The sequence below is a fragment of the Herpailurus yagouaroundi genome, unplaced genomic scaffold (genome assembly GCF_014898765.1).
Source record: "Herpailurus yagouaroundi ecotype Mexico unplaced genomic scaffold, PumYag 139, whole genome shotgun sequence".
NCBI lineage: Eukaryota > Metazoa > Chordata > Mammalia > Carnivora > Felidae > Herpailurus > Herpailurus yagouaroundi.
The window spans coordinates 71,473,875-71,479,874 of record NW_024412394.1 but is presented as its reverse complement, the minus strand read 5'-3'; the positions used below and the strand labels follow the sequence as shown (position 1 = coordinate 71,479,874).

At 38.9% G+C, this 6,000-nt stretch overlaps 1 long non-coding RNA gene across 1 annotated transcript in view; it reads left to right on the top strand.

The window, feature by feature from the left end:
• The window catches only part of LOC121029930 (uncharacterized), a 65,088-nt gene that overhangs the window by 12,415 nt on the left and 46,673 nt on the right, over positions 1–6,000 (top strand). The window contains exon 3 of the long non-coding RNA XR_005789988.1: positions 5,131–5,217. This is a non-coding gene — a long non-coding RNA (uncharacterized LOC121029930). The remainder of the gene's footprint in view (positions 1–5,130; positions 5,218–6,000) is intronic.

Here is a 6,000-nt window from a genome sequence, read left to right as displayed (position 1 = left end):
CTCCCTCCCACCCCCCATCAACCCTCAGTTTATTCTCAGTTTTTAAGAGTCTCTTATGGTTTGGCTCCCTCCCTCTCTAACTTTTTTTTCCCTTCCCCTCCCTCATGGTCTTCTGTTAAGTTTCTCAGGATCCACATAAGAGTGAAAACATATGGTATCTGTCTTTCTCTGTATGACTTATGTCACTTAGCATAACATCCATAAAAATTTTTAATGAGAAAAGGTATACCTGCTTGCTATAATTTTTAACAAGCAAAAGAATATAAATATTCCCTTTCATTATTCCTTCTTTTAGAAATTCCTCTACCTTCTGTTAGCTGGTCATGCTGTATCTTTCTGAGCTTTTTTTTCCTGTTCATTTTCATGCTCACACACAGATACGTACATGAGTTTTACAAGTACCGTGAATGAAATTATTCTGTATAGTCTTTGTATTCTATTTTGTGGTTTCTTTTTAAAACTTCGTATCTTGAAGAATTCCCCTAAGAGTACAAATAGAAAAACCTCATTTTTTTTTTTTTAAAGAGAGAGAGAGAGAGCAAGGGAGTGGGTGGAGGGGGAGAGAGAGAGAGAGAGAGAGAGAGAGAGAGAGAGAGAATCTTACGCAGGCTCTGTGCTCAGTGCAGAGCTCCACATAGGGGTAGATCCCATGACCCCGGGATCATGACCTGAGCCAAAATCAAGAGTAGATGCTCAACCAACTGAGCCACCCAGGCGGCCCAAGAAAAAACCTCATCCTTCTTAGCCACCACATCACGTTTCAGAGTTCATATAGAACTTTTAAAATGTATTTAGTAATTCTTCCTACGGATGGATATGTAAGCTGTTTTAAAATTTTCTCTATTATATTATTAATACTCATATATACATTTGTCCAGATGTGTAGGTATTTTTGCAGGATGGATTGTCAAAGTAATATTGTTTCATCAAAGGTTATGATTTGTTATCAGAATCTATAGCATATTGATGATGTTGCTGAATTGACCTACAAAAATGTGATTGTTTATAGTCAGGTGAGCAGTGATGAAAATGCCTGGTTCCCCATTTCCTTGTGAAAACTGCATAATATCGGTTTTTCAGTGTTTTGTAATTTGATGGGAAATAACTAGTAAGATCAGTGTTGTTTCACATTTTTTATCACTTTTTTTCTTTTCCTCATTCTTACTCTTTTACCTAATTATATCAGACTGTCTTTTTATTTTTGATTTGAAAGAGCTTTATACTCTTTACATATTATAGCAATTTACCCCCTTTCTGTTTAAGTTTATTTATTTTTAGATATATAGAGAGCACATGTATGCAGTTGGGAGAAGGGCAGAGAGAGAATCCCAAGCAGACTCCGTACTGTGAGCGCAGAGCCTGATAACAGGGCTCGAACTCATGAACCCTGGAGATCATGGCCTGAGCTGAAATCAAGCATGGGATGGTTAACTCACTGAGCCACCCAAGTGCCCCACCTCCTTACTGTTATATGTTGCAGATTATTTTCTTCCAGTCTGTCACCTCTTTTAACTTAGTGTGTGGCCTTTTGTTGTGCATAAAAGTTTAGTTTCTGTCTGTTGTTTTCCTTATGGCTTCTGGGTCTTCTGTCTTATTTAGGAATGACTATGCTCCCTTAAAATTACGTATATATTTTTCTCGTGTTTGTTATATTTTTAAAAATGTTGTGATTATTAATTCAATTGGAACTTATTTTGAAAGGTAGTGTGAGGCAGGGGAGGGACAGAGAGAGAGGGAGACAGAGAATCCCAAGCAGGCTCCACAGTGTCACTGCAAAGCCCGATGTGGGGCTCGATCTCATGAACCTTTGAGATCATGACCTGAGCTGACATCAAGAGTCAGATGCTCAACTGACTGCACCACGCAGGCACCCCTATTTTTTTAATTTGTATAACTTTGTAATGTATTTTGATATCTGGTAGGGATATTTGTTCTTTTGTTTTAAAAAGTCAACTTTCTTAGTCATTTATTCTTCCAAATGAAATTTGGGAACAACCTTTTAGTTCCAGAAACATTTTCTCTCTAAATATTTGATGGGATTATGTAAAGTTATACAAATTGAAAATCAATTTGTGTAAAATTGACATTTTTTATAATATTGACTTTACCCTTCAGGAACATCACATGTCTCTGTTTTCAGGTCTCCTTTACATCCTTAGGTATAGAGTTAGAGATGTCTTCATTATATGTTGTGCAAATTATTCCGAGACAATCTATTGTTTTATCTTTCTCCGATTGTTTTATTTTCTATTTCTTTTTTTACTGAGGTATAACATATTCGTTTCATGTGTACAACATGATGATTCAATATTTGTATACACTACAAAATGATCACCATAATAAGTCTAGTTACCATCTGTCACCATACATGGTAATGAAATTTTTTGTGTGTGTGATGAGGCCGTTTAAGATTTAGTCTCTTAACGCGTTATTAACTATAGCTAACATGCTGTACATTATAGTCCCTGTTGTTTGTAAATGGGTTACTATAGGATCGAAGGCCAGAAATAGTAGGTGATTTGCCTAAATTTAACTGGTTAGTAACAGAGTAAAGATCAGAAACCAAGACTTCTGATTGGTCCCACTCCCCAAAAATTCAGCTTCTTCCTACAGTCTCACTCTTGTCACTGCCTCTGTCTCTTAAAGGTGACTTCAAGTTGAATAATGAATCTGAGTGAAAGAAATATAACATAATTCCATAAGTCTGAATCACAAGAAATTGGAAAAATAGACTGTTATAAGGTTAAAATTTCTCAAATTTAATTCATGTTCAAAGTGAGTAATATGTATGTTGGTAGAATTTCAGGAGATTTATTTTGTAATGTTTATTTATTATTCATTTTTGAGAGAGAGAAAGAGCTAGTGGGAGGGGCAGAGAGAGAGAGAGAGAATCCCAAGCAGGCTCTGCACAATCCCCGCAGAGCCCTATGTGGGGCTCGAACCCACAGACTGTCAGATTGTGACCTGAGCTGAAATCAAGAGTCAACTGAAAGGTCAACTGCCCCGAGAAGATTTATTTTTAACCTAATGTTTCTTTAAAGGCTTCCCATAAGTGGGACGCCTGGGTGGCTCCGTTGGTTAAGCATCCAACTTCAGCTCAGGTCTGGTTTGTGGGTTTGAGCCCCGCATTGGGCTCTCTGCTGAAGGCACAGAGCCTGGAGCCTGCTTCGGATTCTGTGCCTCCCTCTCTCTCTACCCCTCCCTCACTCACAGTCTGTCTCTCTCGCAAAAATAAATACATATTAAAATTTTTTTTTTCAGTTTTGTATATCCTGTTTGTTTTTAAATTAGATACACGACATTCATACTTACGTATTAGCTTATTATCCACACTGATGTCTTTTTTTTTTAATTTACATCCAAATTAGTTAGCATATAATGAAACATGATTTCAGGAGTAGATTTCTTGGTGCCCCTTACCCATTTAGCCCATCCCCCCTCCCACAACCCCTCCAGTAACCCTCAGTTTGTTCTCCATATTTATGAGTCTCTTCTGTTTTGTCCCCCTCCCCATTTTTGTATTATTTTTGTTTCCCTTCCCTTATGTTCATCTGTTTTGTCTCTTAAAGTCCTCATATGAGTGAAGTCATATGATTTTTGTCTTTCTCTGACTGACTAATTTCACTTAGCGTAATACCCTCCAGTTCCATCCATGTAGTTGTAAACGGCAAGATTTCATTCTTTTTGATTGCCGAGTAATACTCATTGTGTGTGTGTGTGTGTGTGTGTGTGTGTGTGTGTGTGTATATATATATATATATATATACATATATATACCACATCTTCTTTATCCATTTATCCATCGATGGACATTTGGGCTCTTTCCATACTTTGGCTATTGTTGATAGTGCTGCTATAAACATGGGGGTGCATGTGTTCCTTCCAAACAGCACACCTGTATCTCGTGGGTAAATGCCTAGTAGTGCAATTGCTGGGTCGTAGGGTAATTCTGTTTTTAGTTTTTTGAGGAACCTCCATACTGTTTTCCAGAGTGGCTGCACCAGCTTGCATTCCCATTAAAAAAAAACTTTTTTAAGGCTTCCCATAAGTGAAATCTCAACAAATCTTTTTAAACACTAATTTCAAACTTCACCTACAAAATAAAGCTATACGACATCATTCCGTTCATAAATTGAAAAGCATTATAATTAAGCTTAGCATTTGTCTTTTATTTAGTATGGTTGCAAAGCAGAGTTGTTTGATCACTGTCAATACTTGACAAACTGATGGTAGTTTTAGCAATTGTCAGGGCACTGTAAATCCATCATCAAGTACTTTAATGTCAGGGGAAATCTGCAAATTTCAGTAAATATGATATCAGCATTATTTATCAAAACTTAAAGTAAGGGCAGTAAGGGGCGCCTGGGTGGCTAAGTCGGTTGGGCGTCTGACTTCGGCTCAGGTCATGATCTCGTCATCCATGAGTTTGAGCCACGCGTCAGGCTCTGTGCTGACAACTCAGAGCCTGGAGCCTGCGTCAGATTCTGTGTCCCCCTCTCTCTCTGCCCCTCCCCACCCACGCTGTGTCTCTCTCTGTCTCTCAAAAAATGAATCAATGTTAAACAAAGTTAAAAAAAAAAAAGTAAGATCAGTAACATGGATAGATTCTGGCTTAGTGATGTGTCCTAACAATTTCTACAGGTGGCTAGTCAGGAGGGATGCCTGATGCATTGTGTCCCTCAATTATGCAAAGGTCTTTAGACACCTTCTTTAAAGTAAGCAGATATTTATGCTAATTCCATATTGGAAAGAGAAGAACTCTGAAAGATTTAACTGCCTCTCTATCATTTTTCTCTATTTTGGAGGCCAGTTGAAGAAGTAAAGGTCACAACATAAAATAGAGAGGACGTGGTTTGTCTTGCTTCAGGAGGTGTCTGAATTTCCAGCACTTGTGGAGATAGTCATCAAAATGCTTGAGAAAGTCTAAGTGCCATATGGAAGCAGTACGTGAGGATGAGGAATCTGACATCCTTGTTTTCAGGAGTGGCTCCTACCTCAGTAATGAGCGAGTTATGAACCTTCCATGACACCTCTTGGGTGTTCAGAAGCCAGGTGGAGCCTCCCACAAGTGAATGGCAGGACATGGATAAGCCTTGTATTTTAATAAAATCCTTATGTCACTGTTCACAGGAGTCTCACAGAACTTCTTAGATCCTACTGTTGAAGTCTGTGGCTCCTCTCTGGTGAAATGGATCCTGGGAAGATGTGGCACAGAAGGTAATCCAGTACATTAAGTATGATTCTTGTACTTTGTCTTGCTGTCCTTCATCCAGTTCCTCTTGACAGGAAACATATTTAAAACAATTTTTTAAAATTTATGCATTTCTTTTGAGAGAGAGCATGAGTGTGGTGGGGGCAAAGAGAGAGGGAGAGAATTCCAAGCAGGCTCCTTGCTGACACAGCACAGAGCCCAACTTGGGGCTTGAACTCTTGGACTGTGAGACCATGACCCAAGCCCAAGTCAAGAGTAAGATGCTTAACTGACTGAACCACCCAGGTGCCCCCAATGCGTATTGTTTTAAAAAATGAAATGTTCTTATTTTAAAGATGAAAACATTTAAAATAATCACATGTAAACTTCAGTATCTCTGTTTGTCCCTTGTTCTCGTGGCTGTGCACACGAACCTGTAAGCTCAGTCAGGTAAGCCTCCACTCTTTCAGGTAGCAACTACACCTTAGATGAGAATACTGGGGATCGGGTGCGCAGATGGGCTGGAAATGGCTGTCTCAGGATATCCATGTACCAGCTTTTTACTGGGGAATTGATGCTCTTTTGGCTGACCCATATCTTCTTTACTAAAGAAGAGTTGGAAGGGAGCTTTGCATCATGTAGCTTGCCTGGTTGGCAATTTTGGTGCTTTCTTAGCCAAGAAGCAAGGGGTTCATCAAACCAAGTTTGAGCCTTCAGCTCCACTTGGAGAATCGTGGTGGTTGGTGTAAGAATCAGCAAAGTCTTAGAAGTTCCCTGTCATGCGAGGCAAATTATAATTTGGTGCATAA